The following is a 24,401-nucleotide window of genomic DNA, read 5'->3' as shown; positions in this document are numbered from 1 at the left end:
GCAGAAATCTTTCATTTCTTTCAACAAAATTTTCAAAACATGTTTTTAGGGATAACTTCATTTTTAAAAGGGGCCTATTTGTCAAAAAAACACAAAAAAGACACTATTTTGAAAATGGAATCTCTCAAGGTATTCAACAGCGCATTCAGAACATTTGTTTATGATTTCTGTTCACTGTAATTAAAGGGTATATATCCGGGACTATGAAAAAAAACAAAAAAAATGTACCTAAGCACTAACGGGCAGACTGTTCCTGCTCGGGATTCGGAAGACTCTGCTGATGTCACATCTACTCCTGTGAAGCACCTGAAGGATTAATAAACTTCTTTAATGTAGTTTTGAGCACCATGAGAGGTGCAGTTTTTATAATGGTGTCACTTTTGGGTATTTTTGTTATCATATACTGTAGACCTGTCAAAGTCACTTCAAATGTGAGGTGGAACCCCCAAAAAATGGTTTTGTTAATTGTGTTGGAAAAATTAGAAAAAAAGGAAAAATTTGCATGGACACATGGTCTATCTAAAAAATGGACATGTGAATAGCACCATAGGTTATAATGTATGCCTGTGGCATCCATGAAAAAAAAATGTATACCACACATACTGGATTCATGGACGTCTGAATGCGGTACAAGCATCTGAGTTATCTTAGTAGTATATTGACCCCTTTCCAGCCATTCAATGCAAATACAGTTTTAGAAGTAGTTCCTACAGACAATTTTGGAGTATTGTGCCCCCCAAAAGTTCAAACAATAGCAACCTTAATGAAAAAAATTATTTAATTAGACATACAGATAAAACATATAACATTACAGTAATAGCAATAAGTAAATGGTGATGACAAAAAGGGCGCAAAAAGTGGCACAAAAAGCGCTAATAGCACTATATAGTCTTTCGGGCTACCGAGTTTGAGTGTGTGTCATAGTATCTGCACCAAAGACTATCCCATTGGAGACTGGGAGTGGGATAGCATATAAACCATCAAACAAGTGCCAGAAATCTAAGCATAGTCTCAAAGTTTGCCCGCAACCCAGTCCACAGTGGAAACAGAAAACAGGTATCAGAACACAGAAACAGAGAGAAAAATGTAGGGTGACTAATAAAGTGCTCAGTGCAGTACTTACCCCTGTGGGATGCAAATGAGGTGCATGCCAGGTCCTTAGCCCCAATGCGCATTTTACGCTATGGGCTTCTTCAGGGGCTTGTAGAAGTGTCTAAATATATGAAGAATCCTAACTAGAGATAAGCAGATCGTTTGAAATTCAAATTAGCAGATTTTGCAAAATTTTCCTAAAAATTTGATTTACGGCAAATACAGTTAGGTCCATATATATTTGGACAGAGACAACATTTTTCTAATTTTGGTTATAGACATTACCACAATGAATTTTAAACAAAACAATTCAGATGCAGTTGAAGTTCAGACTTTCAGCTTTCATTTGAGGGTATCCACATTAAAATTGGATGAAGGATTTAGGCGTTTCAGCTCCTTAACATGTGCCACCCTGTTTTTGAAGGAACCAAAAGTAATTGGACAATTGACTCCAAGGCTATTTCATGGACAGGTGTGGGCAATCCCTTCGTTATGTCATTCTCAATTAAGCAGATAAGAGTCCTGGAGTTGATTTGAGGTGTGGTGCTTGCATTTGGAAGATTTTGCTGTGAAGTAAACATGCAGTCAAAGGAGCTCTCCATGCAGATGAAACAAGCCATCCTTAAGCTGCGAAAACAGAAAAAACCCATCCGAGAAATTGCTACAATATTAGGAATGGCAAAATCTACAGTTTGGTACATCCTGAGAAAGAAAGAAAGCACTGGTGAAATCACCAATGCAAAAAAACCTGGGCGCCCATGGAAGACAACAGTGGTGGATGATCGCAGAATAATCTCCACGGTGAAGAGAAACCCCTTCACAACAGCCAACCAAGTGACCAACACTCTCCAGGAGGTCGGCGTATCAATATCCAAATCTACCATAAAGAGAAGACTGCATGAAAGTAAATACAGAGGGTTCACTGCACGGTGCAGCCACTCATAAGCATCAAGAATAAGAAGGCTAGACTGGACTTTGCTAAAAAAACATCTAAAAAAGCCAGCACAGTTCTGGAAGAACATTCTTTGGACAGATGAAACCAAGATCAACCTCTGCCAGAATGATGGAAAGAGAAAAGTATGGCGAAGGCGTGGTACAGCTCATGATCCAAAGCATACCACATCATCTGTAAAACACAGCGGAGGCAGTGTGATGGCTTGGGCATGCATGGCTGCCAGTGGCACTGGGTCACTAGTGTTTATTGATGATGTGACACAGGACAGAAGCAGCTGAATGAATTCTGAGGTATTCAGAGACATACTGTGTGCTCAGATCCAGCCAAATGCAGCCAAACTGATTGGTCGCCGTTTCATACTACAGATGGACAATGACCCAAAACATAAAGCCAAAGCAACAAAGGAGTTTATTAAAGCAAAGAAGTGGAATATTTTTAAATGGCCAAGTCAGTCACCTGATCTCAACCCAATTGAGCATGCATTTCACTTGTTAAAGACTAAACTTCAGACAGAAAGGCCCAGAAACAAACAGCAACTGAAAACCACCGCAGTGAAGGCCTGGCAGAGCATCAAAAAGGAGGAAACACAGCGTCTGGTGATTTTGATGAGTTCAAGACTTCAGACAGTTATTGCCAACAAAGGGTTTTCAACCAAGTACTAGAAATTAACATTTTATTTAAAATTATTGAACCTGTCCAAATTACTTTTGGTCCCTTTTAAAAACAGGGTAGCACATGTTAAGGAGCTGAGACGCCTAAATCCTTCATCCAATTTTAATGTGGATACCCTCAAATGAAAGCTGAAAGTCTGAACTTCAACTACATCTGAATTGTTTTGTTTAAAATTCATTGTGATAATGTCTATAACCAAAATTAGAAAAATGTTGTCTCTGTCCAAATATATATGGACCTAACTGTACATTTGCATGAATGTAATTGCTTGTAATTGCTCAAAAAATACATGTGAGCCAAAGGAGAGACCCTTGCAGACCATAGGAACTTATGAGTGTTTATACTTTACAGGCATAAAAGCGATAACTCCACTGACTATAAGGGTACCGTCACACACTGCCATTTCGATCGCTACGACGGTACGATTCGTGACGTTCCAGCGATATTGTTACGATATCGCTGTGTCTGACACGCAGCAGCGATCAGGGATCCTGCTGAGAATCGTACGTCGTAGCAGATCGTTTAGAACTTTCTTTCGTCGCTGGATCTCCCGCTGTCATCGCTAGATCGGTGTGTGTGACACCGATCTAGCGATGTGATCTAGCGATGCGTTCGCTTGTAACCAGGGTAAACATCGGGTAACTAAGCGCAGTGCCGCGCTTAGTAACCCGATGTTTACCCTGGTTACAAGCGTAAAACTAAAAAAAAACAAACAGCACATACTTACATTCTGGTGTCCGTCAGGTCACTTGCTGTTTGTTTTTTTTTACGCTGGTAACCAGGGTAAACATCGGGTTACTAAGCGCGGTCCTGCGCTTAGTAACCCGATGTTTACCCTGGTTACCCGGGGACCTCGGCATCGTTGGTCGCTGGAGAGCTGTCTGTATGACAGCTCCCCAGCGACCACACTACGATTTACCTACGATCACGGCCAGGTCATATCGCTGGTCGTGATCGTAGGTAAATCGTATAGTGTGACGGTACCCTAAGAGATTACACAACCTGTGGCCCTGTCATTCTTTGCAGCATCCAACCATACAGACAGAAAAATGCTTGACTGACAGGTCATCTACAGTGCCTTGAAAAGTATACATACCTGGTGAACTTTTCCACTTTTTTCCCATTACACCCACACACTTAAATTAAATTAAATTTTGACTTTATGTGATATACCAAGACAAAGAACCATGTGATGTGTAAGGAAATCAAATGATACATGGTTTTATAATTGATTTAAAAATATTAATCTGAAAATTGTGACATGCATTTAAATTCATCCCAGTCTTGTCTGGTAACCCTGAATTAATTCCTGAGTGACAATTTACCTCCAGAAGTTATAAAATAAAAAAAAATTGAGTTCACCTGTGTGTAATTTATTCTAAGTATAATTACAGCTGTTATATGAAAGCCTCAGAGAACATTAGAGTAAAAACAAAATCAAGAAAACCATGGAACACACCAGACAGGTCAAAGATATAGTTGTGGAGAAGAGAAAAGCAGGGTTGGGTTACAAAACAATTGTTAAAGCTCTGATCATCTCACAGAGCACTGTTCAATCCATCATCCAAAAATGCAAGGCATATGGAACAACTGCAAACTTACCAAGACATGGCTGTCCACCTAACTGACATTACAAGTAAGAAGGCATTACAATGGTCATTCTGGAGGAGCTGCATAGATCCACAGCTCAGGTTAGAGAATCTGTCTACAGATTATTCATATCCTCCACAAATATGGCCCTTATGAAAAAGAGTAGCAAAAAGAAAGCCTTTTTTGAGTGTAAGCCATAAGAAGTCCTGTTTGCTGTTTGCAAAAAGCCATGAATGGGACCAGGGGCATTGCAAGGCAGTTAGATCTGGGGCCTGAGGCCCGGCTCATAAGCTGATGCCCTGAACCTCCTCAGGGCCCTTTTTTTCTAGATCAGACTGACAGTGGTGCTTCTTTTCCTATCTCTTTTACTGCACCTGAGAGTACAATTGCATAGCTGTGTCCCCTCCTGCAAATATTTCGACTGCATGTGTCTGCCTTCTCCAGACATTGTAGACTCTGCCTACAGCCCGGAGCCTCTTGCAGAGCTGACTGCTGCCTCTAGGCAAGAAGACATCTACATGCTGGGCCACTGTTCAAAGGATGGGAGGTTCAGTCATTCAGTACTCTGTTTGTCACCATACCCCCTCAGCAACCATAAACTACACTTTATACCTATCTATCCTGCCTTTCCAGCACAGCTGGTAGTCGGCAGGCAGGAGGGGGGAGCAGTCTGCTGCACATGGTACCGAATAACGAATCCAATGCAAGTAAATCGGAAAGCCGAATATTTTTCTGCTGAACCCAAACAAAAGGTCTAACGGCATTTGTGAGGGCTTTCACTCCTAAATTTGGAGGACCATTCCTCATGCCAAATAGTTACCAAGATAGTGGAACATATTTCCCATCACTTTACAATGCCATTTCAAACATGTCCATTTGAATTTTGGGCTTTGCCCACCACCACCAACATGTCCATCACCATGTCATTATGTGACCCTCACTGACAAGTAGCAGAGTGTCAGCAGGTGCCGTGAAACCTGAGTTTGGTAAGTGCTCTCAGGTGGCTCTGAATCATACATTTGGGAGAGCTCTCACTCCTACTTTCAGGAGGTCCCTCCCTCATGCTCAATAGTTAGCAGATAGTGTAATACAGATTCCCCATCAATTTACAAGGCCAGCTAAAAGATGGGCATTTTAATTATAAGCTTTGCCCGCCACCACCACCATGTCCATCACAAAGTCATTATGTATCCCTTGCTTATAATTTTCAGAGTGTCAACAGGTGCTGTGAAACCTGTGTTTTTAAGGTCCACTGTTCATTTTTGCTATGGGATCACTGTCCTCTTGCCGCTGTAACGTGAATATAATACAGGAGTTGAGGGAGTTGTATGATCAATGTCAGGAAATTGGATTCTACGAGACACCAAAAGCATTAGAATTAAATTCTGAATACAATGTATGCAAGAGAGGGCCTGTATTGTGGTCAGTCTACCGTGCCTAAAACCCATGTCAGGAATATCTAGAAGCCTTATTTTACTTGGAAGAAGCCTCCTCAAGGGAAAGAGACAGAAGTGCCATTGACCAGTCTGCACAGGCCTACACATTTTCTATTGGTTTAATAAATAGCGTATCTTTATCCAACAGTTGTGTGACTGGCGCAAAGCTTGCAGAGATACGCAAACGTGACTATTTATCTCTAATTTTCGTGAGTCTGCTGTTGCCATGTGCAATAAAGCTGATGTTTAAAAAAATTGCCACACATTGCTAGATATAGTGAATTTGTAGAAAATACATGTGTGAGGGTACTTGTCAAAACTAATGCCAGGGAATTTTTTTTCATAGCAGAAAGAATTCAATATGAGAAAGGGTGATGTTAAAGGACGTGGATATGGTGGTGCCCACCAAGGCAGTTTTACAGATCAGAAGGTGACTGGATCTCGTTCTAGCTTACTGTCAAAATGTTGTCAGCGCAGTAAAACACTGATGAACCCAGACAATTGCCAGGATGTTGTGGGTTAGATGACAGACAAAAGTAGCACCACAAAGTCTTCCACATAGTCGAGTCTCAGTAGCCAAGAGGTTGGGTCCCTCAATCCTCAACCTGGTCCTCCTGCCTCCCACCATCAAGAGTCCCAGGAGACATATGACCCCAATGCTGGCCACTGTGAGCAATTGTTTACGTTCCCTTGTAATTTGTCAGACCTCTCAACGTGCACCATTAAAGAGGGTAATGAGGTCGTGGAGTACAGTGATGCCAAAACATTTGAGCACCCATGGACAGGAGAAAGTCACATTGGGAAAGGCCCATTCATGTCTGAAGAGGTGGGGGATAATCATAATGCACAGTTGCCCATCAGGTCAGCCTAAAATCGCAATTCACAAGGAGGATCAGATTGAGGAATTGGAAGATGACATGGTCAATGATGAGACCATTGATCCAACCTGGCACAATGGCATGCATAGTGAGCACAGCAGTGCACAGAGGGATTGGTCCATAGCAAAAAACAGGTAAGAATAGGTAGTCGATTGACGAGAGGGAGAACTTGGTCAACTGTTCAATAGAGCCCCTAGAACTCAGCTATATAACAAGCCATGGGTGTGTTGTTCCCCTGTATGGCAGTTTCTTTACGAAATTCCTTCAGACAAAACAAGTGTAATTTACATCATCTGCAAAACTAAGCTAAGAAGAGGCAAGAACACTGTAAACCTGAGCACCACCAGCATGCAAAATCACATGGCAGCAAAGCACCCCATGAGGTGGGCGGAACCCCTGGGTGCAAAATATTTGTCTGATAGTGAAACCACTGACCCCTTCCTGTGTTACAGACATTCAAATCTGCTGTCCATTAAGCAGGCGCTGATGCATCCTGCCCATAACCTGCAGTTCCACAGACACAACAGTCAGCAACCACGTCCAGTTCATTGTTTCAGCACAGCATTCACATGTCCCTGTCCCAGATGTTTAACAGAAAGCAGAAATTTCAACCCACCCACAGGCCAAAATGCTAAACACCCACAAATCCAGATAGGCAGCCCTTGAAATGTTGCCGTTTTGACTTGTGGGAACTGAGTCTTTCCATGACCTCTTGGCAGTGGCAGGCACATGGTACTCGATTACCATCCAACACTATTTTTCATGTTGTGCTGTCAACACGTTACATAGGCATTCATGTTACACAATAACAGCCGTGCTCCAGCCAACGCAGTCACAGGAAAAGTCTACTTTACCACAGACATGTGGACAAGTTCTTGTGTACAAGGACACTATATTTCCCTTATGGCACACTGGCAAACAAATCTCATGCATGACCCACGTGCTGAACTTGGTTGAACAGCATTTTTTAAAACATACTCTGACTTGCCAGACCTACTTGCCAAGGTGCGGTGTGTCATCGCACATTTCCAAATGTCATCTCAGGCTTCCGGCAAACTGGGTTCGCTGCAGCAGCGCTTTAATTTGCCTCATCACTGACTGATTTGTGACGTGCCCACGCTCTGTATTTCAACCTTTAATAATAATAATTATTATTATTATAAATAACAAAAAATTATTTTATTTCTATAGCGCCAACATATTCCGCAGCACGTTACATTTTAGAGGGGTTTTGCACAGACAATGAAAGACATTACAGAATAACAATATTCACATAAACAGAAACCAAGAGGAAAGAGGGCCCTGATCGCAAACTTACAATCTATGATGAAATAAGGGAGACATGAAAGGTGGATGGTAACAATAGCTTTCATTGTTCTGACCAGCCATAATGTAAGAAATCAGGTGTTCATGTAGTTGTCACAATGGGACATGACCCAATGGAGGGGTCGGTCAGCAGACAGCACAGCAAACACACAACGGGATGGAAAAGTGGAGGAAGGACCTATCAATAGGGAAATGAAGGAATGGTTACCTCCTGCTCAAACCTGAGCCTGTCCCTGGACTCCCCTAAAGCACTAAGTGGGTCCTTCCACCACCGCCGTCAGGAACCTCATCCCTCGCTATCACCTCACACTGCCCTAGCTAGTGCACTGGCCATCAAGGGGCGCTAGCCTCACCACTGCAGATGGTACCACACAGGGGATAGTGACAAACACAAAAGGGACAAGGATCAAACTCAGCACCTAGCTTTCAGACACGGCTGCCAAGCTCCACACCACAGATGGCACAGCAACAGGACTCCAAACACAAGAAGTGGCTGACACCAGAGAGCTGCTACTGTATCTCTAGTCTCCATAGAGAAAAATCTATCACCAACAGTCAGCTGATGTATCAGGTGACCATTTAAAGGATGGTGGGAGTGGTCACCACCACATCAGGTGACCCAACAGCACTGCAGCTACACCAGATTGCCAGTGGGGGAAAAAACTGACATTAACCCTGATGGCCCTGAAAGGAAAAAAGCAACATTTAAAACAGAGTGGAACCTGTTATGACCTGGTGGTAAGGACAATAATGGACCTGGTGGTTAAGAGCGCACGGAATGACCTGATAGTTACTAATAATATAGGACGAGCTCTGAAACGTGGGAACTCTGCTGACCGCAATCCCTAATCCTATCACACACACTAGAAATAGCCGTGGATTGCTCCTAACGCTCCCTATGCAACTCGACACAGCCTAAGAAACTAGCTAGCCCTAGAGATAGAAAAATAAAGCCTACCTTGCCTCAGAGAAATTCCACAAAGGAAAATGCAGCCCCCCAGATATAATGACTGTGAGTAAAGATGAAAATTACAAACACAGAGATGAAATAGATTTAGCAAAGTGAGGCCCGACTTACTGAACAGACAGAGGATAGGAAAGGTAACTTTGCGGTCAGCACAAAAAACTACAAAAAGACCACGCAGAGGGCGCAAAAAGACCCTCCGCACCGACTCACGGTGCTGAGGCGCTCCCTCTGCGTCCCAGAGCTTCCAGCAAGCAAGACAAAAATCAAAATAGCAAGCTGGACAGAAAAATAGCAAACCAGAGAAAAACAAGCAGGAACTTAGCTTCTGCTGGGAAGACAGGTCACAAGAACGATCCAGGAGAGAACTAGACCAATACTGGAACATTGACAGGTGGCATGGAGCAAAGATCTAAGTGGAGTTAAATAGAGCAGCCAGCCAACGAATTAACCTCGTCACCTGTGGAAGGAAACTCAGAAGCCGCAGCTCCACTCACAACCACCAGAGGAAGCCCATGGACAGAACCAGCCGAAGTACCATTCATGACCACAGGAGGTAGCTTTATAACAGAATTCACAACAGTACCCCCCCCTTGAGGAGGGGTCACCGAACCCTCACCAGAGCCCCCAGGCCGACCAGGACGAGCCAAATGAAAGGCACGAACCAGATCGGCAGCATGAACATCGGAGGCAAAGACCCAGGAATTATCTTCCTGACCATAACCCTTCCACTTGACCAGGTACTGGAGTTTCCGTCTCGAAATACGAGAATCCAAAATCTTCTCCACCACATACTCCAAAACCCCCTCAACCAACACCGGGGCAGGAGGATCAACGGATGGAACCACAGGCGCCACGTATCTCCGCAACAATGACCTATGGAATACATTATGGATGGCAAAAGAAGCTGGAAGGGTCAAACGAAACGACACAGGATTGAGAACCTCAGAAATCTTATACGGACCAATGAAACGAGGCTTAAACTTAGGAGAGGAAACCTTCATAGGAAAATAACGAGATGACAACCATAACCAAATCCCCAACCCGAAGTCAGGGACCTACACAGCGCCGGCGGTTAGCGAAACGTTGAGCCTTCTCCTGGGACAATGTCAAATTGTCCACCACATGAGTCCAAATCTGCTGCAACCTATCCACCACAGTATCTACGCCAGGACAGTCCGAAGACTCAACCTGCCCTGAATAGAAACAATGATGGAAACCAGAATTGCAGAAAAACGGCGAAACCAAAGTAGCCGAGCTGGCCCGATTATTAAGGGTGAACTCAGCCAAAGGCAAAAAGGACACCCAATCATCCTGATCAGCAGAAACAAAGCATCTCAGATATGTTTCCAAAGTCTGATTAGTTCGTTCGGTTTGGCCATTTGTCTGAAGATGAAAAGCCGAGGAAAAAGACAAATCAATGCCCATCCTAGCACAAAAGGACCGCCAAAACCTCGAAACAAACTGGGAACCTCTGTCCGAAACGAAGTTCTCCGGAATGCCATGTAAACGAACCACATGCTGGAAAAACAATGGCACCAAATCAGAGGAGGAAGGCAATTTAGACAAGGGTACCAAATGGACCATCTTAGAGAAGCGATCACAAACCACCCAAATGACCGACATCTTTTGAGAGACAGGGAGATCCGAAATAAAATCCATAGAGATATGCGTCCAGGGCCTCTTTGGGGCCGGCAAGGGCAAAAGCAACCCACTGGCACGAGAACCGCAGGGCTTAGCCCGAGCACAAGTCCCACAGGACTGCACAAAAGAACGCACATCCCACGACAAAGACAGCCACCAAAAGGATCTAGCCACCAAATCTCTGGTACCAAAGATTCCAGGATGACCAGCCAACACCGAACAATGAACCTCAGAGATAACTCTACTAGTCCACTTATCAGGGACAAACAGTTTCTCCGCTGGGCAACGGTCAGGTCTATCAGCCTGAAATTTTGCAGCACCCACCGCAAATCAGGGGAGATGGCAGACAAAATTACCCCCTCTTTGAGAATACCCGCCGGCTCAGGAACACCCGGAGAATCGGGCACAAAACTCCTTGACAGGGCATCAGCCTTCACATTCTTAGAGCCTGGAAGGTACGAAACCACAAAATCAAAACGGGAGAAAAATGGCGACCAACGAGCCTGTCTAGGATTCAACTGTCTGGCAGACTCGAGATAAGTCAAATTCTTGTGATCCGTCAAGACCACCACGCGATGCTTGGCTCCCTCAAGCCAATGACGCCACTCCTTGAATGCCCACTTCATGGCCAACAACTCTCGATTGCCAACATCATAATTGCGCTCAGCAGGCAAAAACTTTCTAGAAAAGAAGGCACATGGTTTCATCACCGAGCCATCAGAACTTCTTTGTGACAAAACAGCCCCTGCTCCAATCTCAGAAGCATCAACCTTGACCTGAGACGGAAGCGAAACATCTGGCTGGCACAACACAGGGGCAGAAGAAAAACGACGCTTCAACTCCTGAAAAGCCTCCACAGCCGCAGAAGACCAATTGACCACATCAGCACCCTTCTTGGTCAAATCAGTCAACGGTTTAGCAACACTAGAAAAATTACTGATGAAGCGACGATAAAAATTAGCAAAGCCCAGGAACTTTTGCAGACTCTTCACAGATGTCGGCTGAGTCCAATCATAAATGGCCTGGACTTTAACAGGGTCCATCTCGATAGTAGAAGGGGAAAAAATGAAACAAAAAAATGAAACCTTCTGAACTCCAAAGAGACACTTAGACCCCTTCACAAACAAAGAATTAGCACGAAGGACCTGGAACACCATTCTGACCTGCTTCACGTGAGACTCCCAATCATCCGAGAAGACCAAAAGATCATCCAAATATACAATCAGGAATTTATCCAGGTACTCTCGGAAGATGTCATGCATAAAGGACTGAAATACTGATGGAGCATTGGAAAGCCCGAATGGCATAACCAGGTACTCAAAATGGCCCTCGGGCGTATTAAATGCTGTTTTCCATTCATCGCCCTGTTTAATACGCACAAGATTATATGCACCACGAAGATCTATCTTGGTGAACCAACTAGCCCCCTTAATCCGAGCAAATAAATCCGACAGCAGCGGCAAAGGGTACTGAAATTTGACTGTGATTTTATTAAGAAGGCGGTAATCAATACAAGGTCTCAAAGAACCATCCTTCTTGGCCACAAAAAAGAACCCTGCTACCAATTGTGGCGACGACGGGCGAATATGATCCTTCTCCAAGGATTCCTTTACATAACTCCGCGTAGCGGCGTGCTCTGGCACAGATAAATTGAACAGTCGGCCCTTAGGAAACTTACTACCAGGAATCAAATTGATAGCACAATTGCAATCCCTATGAGGAGGTAGGGCACTGGATTTGGACTCATCAAATACATCCCGGTAATCCGACAATAACTCCGGGACTTCAGAAGGGGTGGATGACGAAATAGACAAAAATGGAACATCACCATGTACCCCCTGACAACCCCAGCTGGACACAGACATAGATTTCCAATCCAATACTGGATTATGGACCTGTAGCCATGGCAACCCCAAAATGACCACATCATGCAGATTATGCAACACCAAAAAGCGAATATCCTCCTAATGTGCAGGAGCCATGCACATGGTCAATTGGGTCCAGTACTGAGGCTTATTCTTGGCCAAAGGCGTAGCATCAATTCCTCTCAATGGAATAGGATACTGCAAGGGCTCCAAGAAAAAACCACAGCGCCTAGCAAACTCCAAGTCCATCAAATTCAGGGCAGCGCCTGAATCCACAAATGCCATAACAGAATAGGATGACAAAGAGCAAATCAGAGTAACGGACAAAAGAAATTTCGACTGTACCGTACCAATGGTAGCAGACCTAGCGAAATGCTTAGTGCGCTTAGGACAATCGGAGATAGCATGAGTGGAATCACCACAGTAAAAACACAGCCCATTCCGACGTCTGTGTTCTTGCCGTTCAGCTCTGGTCAAAGTCCTATCACATTGCATAGGCTCAGGTCTATGCTCAGATAATACCGCCAAATGGTGCACAGCTTTACGCTCACGCAAGCGTTGATCGATCTGAATGTCCAAAGACATAGACTCATTCAGACCAGCAGGCATGGGAAATCCCACCATGACATCCTTAAGGGCTTCAGAGAGACCCTTTCTGAAAATTGCTGCCAGGGCACATTCATTCCACTGAGTGAGTACAGACCACTTCCTAAACTTCTGACAATATATTTCTACCTCATTCTGACCCTGACACAGAGCCAGCAAGATTTTCTCTGCCTGATCCACTGAATTAGGTTCATCATAAAGCAATCCGAGCACCAGAAAAAACGCATCAACATCACGCAATGCCGGATCTCCTGGCGCAAGGGAAAATGCCCAGTCTTGAGGGTCGCCACGTAACTAAGAAATAATGATTTTCACTTGTTGAACAGGGTCACCTGAGGAGCGAGGTTTCAAAGCAAGAAACAATTTACAATTATTTTTGAAATTCAGAAACTTAGATCTATCCTCAAAAAACAAATCAGGAATTGGAATCCTAGGCTCTAACATCGGATTCTGAACCACAAAATCTTGAATGTTTTGTACCCTTGCAGTGAGATTATCTATACAAGAGGACAGACCTTGAATGTCCATATCTACACCTGTATCCTGAACCACCAAGAGGTAAAGGGGAAAAGAGAGACAAAACACACTGCAAAGAAAAAAAAAATGGTCTCAGAACCTCTCTTATCCCTCTATTGAGATGCATTAATACTTTTGGCCACCTGTACTGTTATGACCTGGTGGTAAGGACAATAATGGACCTGGTGGTTAAGAGCACACGGAATGACCTGATAGTTACTAATAATATAGGATGAGCTCTGAGACGTGGGAACTCTGCTGACCGCAATCCCTAATCCTATCACACACACTAGAAATAGCCGTGGATTGCTCCTAACGCTCCCTATGCAACTCGACACAGCCTAAGAAACTAGCTAGCCCTAGAGATAGAAAAATAAAGCCTACCTTGCCTCAGAGAAATTCCCCAAAAGAAAATGCAGCCCCCCACATATAATGACTGTGAGTAAAGATGAAAATTACAAACACAGAGATGAAATAGATTTAGCAAAGTGAGGCCCGACTTACTGAACAGACAGAGGATAGGAAAGGTAACTTTGCGGTCAGCACAAAAAACTACAAAAAGACCACGCAGAGGGCGCAAAAAGACCCTCCGCACCGACTCACGGTGCGGAGGCGATCCCTCTGCGTCCCAGAGCTTCCAGCAAGCAAGACAAAAATCAAAATAGCAAGCTGGACAGAAAAATAGCAAACCAGAGAAAAACAAGCAGGAACTTAGCTTCTGCTGGGAAGACAGGTCACAAGAACGATCCAGGAGAGAACTAGACCAATACTGGGACATTGACAGGTGGCATGGAGCAAAGATCTAAGTGGAGTTAAATAGAGCAGCCAGCCAACGAATTAACCTTGTCACCTGTGGAAGGAAACTCAGAAGCCGCAGCTCCACTCACAACCACCAGAGGAAGCCCATGGACAGAACCAGCCGAAGTACCATTCATGACCACAGGAGGGAGCTTGACAACAGAATTCACAACAGGAACCAGAGCTGCCACGAATCCAAAAATGGATTGTGACAGTATTGCTACGTGAACCGCTTACCAACCAGTATGTGTAAATGTACAGACACAGAGGGCTTTTAAATGCATAAAACATGTGAGATCAAGATGCAAGAATCCTGGTTATGAAGACAATTTTGAATGGGCAACACAGGGATAGTTAGATAAATGTTTTAAGGCAGTAGGCAGTTTAGATTTTGGCAATGCTTAGTGAGTAGCAAAGAGCACTGTCTGAATTCCAGTTTCTCAATGCCCATCAAAGTAACAATCAGCCCCCACACATAACAACTGCTGAGTGGGTGTGAGTCGATGACATTTCTAAGGTTCTTTAAAACTTTGAGTACTGCACCATGATGGTGAGCGCTGATGACCCTATTGTTAAGGCAACCACCCCGCTGCTCTATCTATTAAAACAATCGCTGCAGAAGCTCAAAGAGGAGAATTATAATGCAGAACAGGTGGCTATGGAGAAAGATTTTACAGTGTATGATACCACACAGCCCAGCCTCACACAATATTCTCAACCCACATTTGGTGATGATGAGGAACAAGAGGAGGAGGCAAAGCAGAAGTTTTTTGTCTACGCCAAAGAGTTTTTTGTCTACGCCAATCCCAGTTTCATTCCTGTCCAGCATGGGTGTCCTGAAGATGAGAAGGAGGAGGAGGAGGTTATGCATCATGAGGAGGAGAGGATATTTAGTGTTCATCCTGCTGAGGACACTGAACTTTTGACTCTTTGTAGTCTGCCACAGTAAAGAAGGTCACTTCAGAATAGTCCAGTGCTTTCCTCTTAGCAATTCTTGGGTGTTTTTAGCTGTGTGTTTTGGGTCATTATACTGTTGTAAAACCCATGACCTGTGACTGAGACGAAGCTTTCTGACACGGAGCAGCACATTTCTCTCTAGAATCCCTTGATTGTCTCGAGATTTCATTGTACCCTGCACAGATTCTAGACATTCTGTGCCAGATGTAGCAAAGCAGGCAGCCCCAGAACATAACAGAGCCTCCTCCATGTTTCACAGTGGGGACATTGTTTTTTTCTTGATATGCTTCATTTTTCTATCTGTGAATATAGAGCTGATATGCCTTGTCAAAAAGTTCCATGTTTGTCACATCTGTCCATAGGAAATTCTCCTAGAAGCATTGAGGCTTGTCAACATGTAGTTTGGCAAATTCCAGTCTGGCTTTTTTATGATTTTTTTTAACAATTGTGTCCTCCATGGTCATCTCCCATGAAGTCCACTTTGACTCATACAACGATGGATGCTGCGAACTGACATAGATGTTCCTTGAGCTTGAAGTTCACCTTTATTCGGTTTAGACGTTTTTCTGGGCTCTTTTGTTACCATTCATAATATCCGTCTCTTTGGTTTGTCATCATTTCTTCTCCTGTGGTCAAGTCCAAGGAGGTTGGCTATAGTCCTGTGGATCCTAAATTTCTGAATAATTTGTGCAACTGTAGTCATAGGAGCATGAAGCTGCTTGGAAATAGTCTCATAACTTTTACCTTTAACATTTTTGTCTATGATTTTCTTTCTAATTTCCTGAGACAACTCTTTCCTTCACATCCTATGATCCATGGTTGAGTGTGATACACACCATGTCACCAAACAGCACAGTGAGTATATGTAGCCCTATATACAGGCCAACTCTCTGATTCCAAGATTCCATGCAGCAAAAAAAAAAGAGTGGCATTCAATGTCCTTAAAATTCACTTTATTTCAGCAATTTTAAAACATCCAGGTCAGGAAAGTAGTCGATGGAACAAAGAGCTTGATCATGATCGTTTCACGCACAGGCACTTCAACAGGTCATTAGTGACACCTAAGAGTCGGATTTTGGCAGCCATAAGCACAATGGATATTTTAAAAATAGCCAAGCACAAATTGTTGCCGTGGTGCAGATAATTTTTTCTTTGTCTGGAATTTCTGATTCCAAAATTGTAGACACCTGTGATGCTAGTTAGTGGACACAGTTTGATTTAACATGATTTAACATGTCCCTTTTGTCATATATTTTCAGGGGTGCCATCATTTCTGTCCAGGCCTATTGAGTATTGAGTCATGAGTTTTATTTTTTTAATTCTGTGGAAGCATGGTTGAAAAGCCATGTCTGACTTTCATTTGTTCACTTTCATAGATCTAAAGGCCCAACTGGTGGAGGGTTGCAGTGATAGCTGACTTTGTGGAACTTTCTCCCATCTCCCTACTTCATCTCTAGAGCTCAGCCACAGTGATCTTGGGGTTCTTCTTTACCTCTCTCACTAAGGCTCCTCTCCCACTATTACTCAGTTTGGCTGTACGGCCAGGTCTAGAAAGATTTCTGGCGGTCTCAAACTTCTTCCATTTAAGGATTATGGAGGCCACTGTGCTCTTAGGAACCTTGAGTACTGCAGAAATTCTTTTGTTACCTTGGCAAGATCTGTGCCTTGCCACAATTCTGTCTTTGATCTCCTTGGCAAGTTCCTTTGACCTCATGATTCTCATTTGGCCTGACATGCACTGTTAGCTGTGAGGTCCTATATATACATGTCTGTGCCTTTTTAAATCAAGTCCTATCAGTTTAATTAAACACAGCTGGACTCCAATGAAGGAGTAGAACCATCTCAAGGAGGACACAAGGAAATGGACACCATGTGACTTAAATATGAGTGTCTGAGCAAAGGATCTGAATATTTATGACCAAGTGATATTTTGTTTTTCTTTTTCAAAAAATTTGCAAAAATTTCAACAATTCTGTTTTTTTCAGTTAAAATGGGGTGCAGAGTGTACATTAATGTGAAAAAAAAAACTAAAACTTTTTTTGAATTAACCAAATGGCTACAATGAAACAAAAGGTGAAAAATTTAAAGGGATCTGAATACTTTCCATACCTGCTGTATATTTAACCCCTTAGTGACCGAGCCAAATTTTTGAAATCTGACCAGTGTCACTTTATGTGGTAATAACTCTGCAACGCTTCAACAAATCCCAGTGATTTTGAGATTGTTTTTTCGTGACACATTATACTTTATGATAATGGTAAATTTTGTTCAACATTTTTTGTGTTTATTTATAAAAAATATCAAAAATTTGAGAAAAATGTTAAAAAATTAGCAATTTTCTAAATTTGAATGATTATCCCTTTAATCCACATATTCATACAACAGCAAACCATTAATAAATAACATTTCCCACATGTCTGCTTTACATCAGCACCATTTGTAAAATGTTATTTTATTTTGTTAGCATTTTAGGAGGTTTAAAAATGTAGCAGCAATTTTTCATTTTTTCAAAGAAATTTACAAAATTTATTTTTTTAGGGACTTATCCATGTTTTAAGTGACTTTAGGGGTCCCATATATTGGGAAACCCACAAACATGATACCATTTTAAAAACAGCACCCCCTGACATATTGAAAACTGCTGTCAGGTAGTTTATTAACCCTTCAGGTGCTTTACAGGAATTAATGCAAAGTGGTATGACAGAAATGAAAATGTGTATTTTTACCACCTTAATGTTGCTAACTTCTAAACAGATTACTACAGCCGTCAGACTCTAAGGCCGCTATTTGGTCATGAATTGCCATCGCAAACATCAGGACCACACAATCATGATCTGAGGGCACCAATTGTGACAAAGAAGAAGCCCCCACACTCTGTTAACCATTTATAATGATGTAGTCACTATTGACAGCAGCATCTAAGGGGTTAAACAGATTTAGATGGTGCAAATACTGATCTTGGCTGATGCAGCAGTTTGTCAGCTATAGTGTACAACCGACAGATGCTGGATTGTCATCTGTATGGGGAGGCTATTCTCTTATATCTCAGGTCAGTTAAAAGACGTATTGGCGGTCATTAAGGGGTTAAGGTCATAAATAATTATAACCACATTATCGGTGAACCCCTAATACATTTTGTAGAGTTATTCCATGTGATCTCTTGGATATTTGGTCTAAATACTATCAGTACATTCCAGTCTTAGATCTCTTTTGCATATAATTACATAATCTGATATATTGTCTGCCTCACATTTCACCATATTTATAGGACATAAGCATACAATCTTTTGTACTATTGGTCACTCCTCTTTCTGACATTTCCTTCCTTATAGGGCCTAAGAAGGCTAGATAATAGAGAGATGTCATACGAGCGGGGCACCATTGTGCAGGTGTAGGGTGCCAACCTCTGCAGCAAGGTAGAGACTAGTTTGTTCAATACAGTGAGCTGTTTCTGTTAAATGAGCCTTTTACTTGACGTATTGGCTTACACATTGAATATTTCCTCTTTCTCTACCTTACCTCCCCTATTAGGTACCTACAGAGTTAGACAGGGTAAGTAGGCATTTGAGTGGGGATGCCTCTGCACAGACTAAGTGTGCCAAACTCCGCAGTAAAGCAGAGTCACATTACGTCATGAGTAGGGTTGAGCGACTTTTGTTTTTTTAGGGTCGCGTTGGGTTTCACGAAACCCGACTTTTTCAAAAGTCGGGTCGAGTGAAATCGGCCAATCCTATTAAAAAGTCGGGGTTGGCCGAAACACGAAACCCAATGCAGTGCAATGGGATACTAATGGTTCCCAGGGTCTGAAGGAGAGGAAACTCTCCTTCAGGCCCTGGGATCCATATTTATGTGTAAAATAAAGAATAAAAATAAAAAATAGGGATATACTCACCCTGGTACTAACCGGCAGCCTTCCTTCCTAAGAATGAGCGCGTGAAGCACCTTCGATGACGTTGCGGCTTGTAATTGGTCGCGTGACCGCTCATGTGACCGCTCACGCGACCAATCACAAGCCGCGACGTCATCGAAGGTCCTTCACGCACTCATTCTTAGGAATGGAAGCTGCCGGTTACAGCTGTTAGTACCAGGGCGCGTCCGAGGGTGAGTATATCCCTATTTTTTAATTTAATTATTTATTTTACACATAAATATGGATTCTGATACTGCAAATTTCTGCCAATATCCGATACTTGTGGTATCGGAATGAAACTCGACTTTAGCGCGAAGATCGCCGACCTCATGGCCGACCCCACACAGGGATCGGGTCGGGTTTCATGAAACCCGACTTTGCCAAAGGTCGGCGACTTCTGAAAATGGCCGACCCGTTTCGCTCAACCCTAGTCATGAGTAGGGAGAATCAATATGCTCTCATTGTATTTTTAAGTGAGTGACCATATGTTGGCCCCTAGAATATATATTTTTAACACATCTTGTATAAAAGTGATGTTTTAATGTAGTCTAGCATTTGATATTTAGTGTTTAAGTCGGTGATATTCCACACAAGGACAATTTGCTCATCTCTACCTATGATACGTCACCCACAAAATTGCCACATTATTCTGCTTCAACTTTTTTTTATGACATCCTATTAGAGTTGGTCCAAATTGATTTGCAGAGTCTAGTCTTGAGAACAAATCAGTAAGCTGTGGTTATTGAGAACTGTCTTCTGCCTCCTGACATCTACAGCTCTTCTTTTGAATAGCTGTCTGGCATGGCAAAATTGTTAAGCCAAAATGCACACGTGTCATCATGCCAGGCCAAAGAAGAAATAAAAGTGAGACAGTTCTCAGAGTTAGGCCGGGGTCACACTTGCGAGTTCAATGCGAGAAACTCGCGCAAGTCTCTCGCATCAAGTCCCGGCACTGCTGCTTGCACTCAGGAACGGAGTTTGTGGCTGCATGTATTTTTATGCAGCCGCACGCTCAGGTCTGAATGTTGGCGGCAGTGTCGGGACTTGATGTGAGAGACTCACGCCTTACTGTGCAGCAACCACAGATTTCTAACGTGGCCCATGGACTGAGTCCTGCAAATCAATTTGCACCAACCCTATTTTCTGAGCTTGAAAAAGCTTCAATTCTATCCATGTGGATCTGCACACAAATAGCATTTTTAAGAAAAAATGCTACATTTTTGCATTTTTTCAACGCATTTTTGCAGCTGATGTTAACAGGCAGAGTCAATAGGGAAACACAAAATAAGCAATGCAACATCAGTTGCAAAGGTATATGCAACTTAAAAATCTAGATTTGAGTAGCCATTGAATCACTAAAGTAAGTATATTGTATTTCTAAAATTTACATTTTACTTCATTAATGAGAAAATGTTGTAATTGCAATGTATCTAATAGTGGATGCAAAAAGCTGTCTTAGATCAATTTTTTTTGTTTCGAGTCTGCTTTTTTTTTCTTTCTGGTAATATCTTTTAAAATCAGTTATATATTTCATAAAGTATTTAAAAAATAACAATTGACAACAATATTCTAATGATATAAAACAATTATAAAATAGTTTTCTAATGAACATCCATGCCTAAGATAATTTGCATTTATGCACATATTTTGAATGACCCCACATTATCTGAAATTGGATTTTAAGTTCAACATGTCCAATTAATTTCCAACAATATCCAATAGAATATAAACTGTGAGCTCCATCTTATTTCACATATACCACTGAATGCCTGTCACCTTATGATAAATGTATGCCATTACAAGCATATGCAGCTTAAAATATGTGACCTTGCAGTAAGACATTGCATTGTAAACCCAACAAAATTGTAATCACATATTCACTTGTTTATGACGATAGATATTTGATGCTAGTGCTTTATTATATCTCTTTTTCATTTTAGAAATGTAATAGGCTTAATACCTTATTATTCTATGACATTTGATGGGATATAATAAACTATATGTTAGAGCTATTATTTTATTTTTATACTTTGTGACATTCAAAATGACTGGCAAGGAATCAATGTATCAACATGCCAAAGATATGGCCAAGATTTTCTTGGAAAGGAAATAGACTTGAGATCATCTTTAAAAATTAAAATTTACCGGCTTTACAGAATTTTCATCAAATAGTTGAATGACTAAAAAGCCTCTAATTGCCTGGAAAATATGCATCTAACACACAGAATTCTCCTTGGAGTCTATTGAACCCGTTTTGAGCTTTGAAATGGAAACACAGTCTTCTTAATCTCCAAGTGACCTCATCCTATCTTACACGGGTAAAACAGATGGTAGGCAATTTATTTAACCACACAAGCAGTTTAGTGTTTATAGGGAAATTATATTGTATGAATGCCCCAAAATGTATGCCTTATTGGGGTCAAATGAACACCTTACTGTTGTATATACACAGGCGTTACAAACAGAAGAAGCAGTGACAATTGCACACAGTTTGGGCCAAAAATCATCCATGTTTGAGGATTATCAAGAGCTTAGCACTTTACTAAACAAATAAGCACATATATCCCTTTATTTAGAGAAACAAAACAAGTGTACTATTTTAACCCCTTAACCCCTAGAGTTTTTTTCTGTTTTGCATTTTCATTTTTCACTCACCTTCTTCCCAGACCCATAACTTTTTTTATTTTTCCATCAATACGGTCATGTGAGGGCTTGTTTTTTGAGGGACGAGTTGTACTTTTGAAAGACACATGCGGTTTTACCATGTTGTGTACTAGAAAACAGGAAAAAAATTCCAAGTGCGGTGAAATTGCAAAAAAAAGTGCAATCCCACACTTGTTTTTTGCTTGGCTTTTTAGTAGATCACTAAATGCTAAAACCGGCCGGCCATTATGATTTTCCAGGTCATTATGAGTTCATAGACACCAAACATATTTGGGTTACTTTTTATCTAAGTGATGAGAAAAAATTCCAAACTTTGTTAAAAAAAAATGCACAATTTTCAGAATGCTTAGCTTCAGTGGCGCCGCTTGCATTAAATATTCGGTTATAGGATGTTTCGCCACAGCAGTTTGCCCCCAGCAGTTTTTCCCTGGGTACATTTCGCCCCTGCACATTTCGTCCCCAGCATTTGGCCCCAGGATGTTTCGCCCCCGCACATTTCACCCCCGCACATTTCGCCCCCAGAAGTTCGCCCCCGGCAGTTCGTCCCTGGGTGCATTTCGCCCCCGCACATTTCGTCCCCACCATTTGGCCCCCAGGATGTTTTGCCCCTGCACATTTCACCCCTGCACATTTTGCCCCCAGCAGTTCGCCGCCAGCAGTTCACCCCTGGGTATATTTCACCCCCACACATTTTGTCCTCAGCATTTGGCCCCCCAGGATGTTTCTCCCTTGAACATTTTACCCCCACACATTTCGCCACCAGCAGTTCACCCATTTCGTCCCCGGCAGTTCGCCCCCGGATGTTTTGCCCCTGGCAGTTCACCCCCGGATGTTTGTACCCTTGTGGTTCATGAATTCCCATCCATCATCCATGTTTTGCCCCCGGCAGTTCGCCCCCGGATATTTGTACCCTTGTGGTTCATGAATTCCTGTCCATCATCAATGTTTCACCCCCGGCAGTTTGCCCCCAGATAATTGTACCCTTGTGGTTCATGAATTCCCCTCTGTCATCAATGTTTTGCTTCCAGCAGTTCACCCCCGGATATTTGTACCCTTGTGGTTCATGAATTCCCCTCAGTCATCAATGTTTCACCTCCAGCAGATCGCCCCTGGATATTTGTACCCTTGTGGTTTATGAATTCCCGTCCATCATCAATGTTTCGCCCCCGGCAGTTTGCCTCAGGATGTTTGTACTTTTGTGGTTCATGAATTCCCATCTGTCATCAATGTTTTGCCCCCAGCAGTTCGCCCCTGGATGTTTGTACCCTGTTTTGCCCCCAGAATTTTGTGTTTGGATGTTTTGCCAGTTTGTCCTTGTGGTTCATGAATTCCCATCCGTCATCAATCCACATGCCACAAAAGTACTGTACAGAGTGCTGCACTTTTGTGACATGTTTAATCATCTGTTTCCATCTGTAAACCTCACAACTGATTGCATTATAGTGTCATAGCATTTTGCCTGCAATTTTAACAAGACATTTTCCAAAACTTTTCTAAGCCTGTGTGCACACATTCAGGATTTATCGCATTTTTTCATGTTTTTTCGCTATTAAAATGCTTAAAAAATGCATACATATGCATCCCATCATATATAATGCATTCTGCAATTTTTGTACATATGTCGTGTTTTTCTGTGAAAAAAACGCATCGTGGTAAAAAACACAGCATGTTCATTAATTTTGCAGCTTTTTGTGGATTTCCCACTACATTATTGCATTGGGAACCTCCAGAAAAAAACGCAAAAAATCTGTGCAAAAAATGCAAGAAAAATGCTTAAAAAATGAATACATATGCATCCCATCATTTGTGCTATGTGCACACGTTCAGGATTTTTCGCGTTTTTTCAAGTTTTTTTTGCTATAAAAACATGATAAAAACGCTTTAAAAAGCATCCCATCATTTATAACGCATTCTGCAATTTTTGCGCATATGTAGGTTTTTTTTTCTGCAAAAAAAAGCATCGTGGCAAAAAAACAGCATGCTTGCGTTTTTTTGCATTGGGAAAGCTCCGCAAAAAAGTGGTAAAAAACGCGAGAAAAACGCAAAAAAACGCATGCGGATTTCTTGCAGAAAATGTCCGGTTTTCTTCAGGAAATTTCTGCAAGAAATCCTGAAGTGTGCACATAGCCTTATAATGCATTCTGCAATTTTTGTGCATATGTTGCATTTTTTTCCGTGAAAAAAATGCATCGCAGTAAAAATCGCAGCATGTTTATTAATTTTGCGTATTTTTTGCGGATTTCCCACTATATTATTGCATTGGTAACCTCCGGAAAAAACGCGAAAAAAAGTGCATGCGGATTTCCTGCAGAAAATGTCCGGTTTTATTCAGGAAATTTCTGCAAGGAATCCTGACGTGCACATAGCCTAAAACGTTTTTGTGTTACAAAAACATAACACAAAAAAAATAAACGGATTGAAAAAATATAGTGTGAATGAGGCCTGATTTAGGTGGGGAATGTAAACCACTCTAAAATCAAAACATTTTGTGAACTTTTTCCTGACCCAGCACTGACCTGCTTGTTTGC

This window comes from Ranitomeya imitator, chromosome 7 (assembly GCF_032444005.1).
Source record: "Ranitomeya imitator isolate aRanImi1 chromosome 7, aRanImi1.pri, whole genome shotgun sequence".
Taxonomy (NCBI): Eukaryota; Metazoa; Chordata; class Amphibia; order Anura; family Dendrobatidae; genus Ranitomeya; species Ranitomeya imitator.
The sequence above is the reverse complement of the archived record's forward strand: the minus strand, read 5'-3'. Positions refer to the sequence as shown.